The 624-nt window shown below is 43.9% G+C and overlaps 1 pseudogene; it reads right to left on the bottom strand.

The window, feature by feature from the left end:
* Nucleotides 1-226: 226 nt before the first annotated feature.
* On the bottom strand, nucleotides 227-346 carry LOC136650540 (5S ribosomal RNA; annotated as a pseudogene).
* Nucleotides 347-624: the final 278 nt, after the last annotated feature.

Raw genomic sequence — 624 nt, 5'->3', positions numbered from 1 at the left:
GATGTCAAATGCTACAAACTGGTGACAGTGTGGACATTCCAGGACGGCCTGCACAATTTACAGCCTATGAAGGTGAATGCAGAGCCAACCAGCCACAAATGGATCTGCAGCGATCTGATTAACCTCCTCAAACTGATGTATTTGCTGCATAAGAAAACGGGTATTTGTTGAGCACCTGGCAAGGCACAATGGTTGGCAACCTTCAGTCTCGAAAGACTATGGTATAAGCCTACAGCACCTGGTATCCCCAAGCGGTCTCCCATCCAAGTACTAACCAGGCCTGACCCTGCTTAGCTTCCGAGATCAGACGTGATCGGGCATGTGCAGGGTAACAGCTGCTGCAAGGCACAATATACAGCCTATATTGATATATTGTATACAATTTATACTGCATACAGTATACCCATGTTTCTCAAATTTTTAGTGTCGGGACTCACCTTTTAGGATGTGAATTTGTCAGGACCCACTAGAAGTGACATCATCAAGCAGGAAAATTTTAAACAATCCTAGGCTGCTATCCTACCCACACTTACCCAGGAATGACTACCATTGTTAAAAGCACATACATAGTCTATTAAAAGTACAGTTCTGTAACATTTCCCCAAATGCAGTTACATACCATGG

The sequence above is a fragment of the Tiliqua scincoides genome, chromosome 4 (assembly GCF_035046505.1).
Source record: "Tiliqua scincoides isolate rTilSci1 chromosome 4, rTilSci1.hap2, whole genome shotgun sequence".
Lineage (NCBI taxonomy): Eukaryota > Metazoa > Chordata > Lepidosauria > Squamata > Scincidae > Tiliqua > Tiliqua scincoides.
This window is presented reverse-complemented; position numbering and strand designations above follow the sequence as displayed.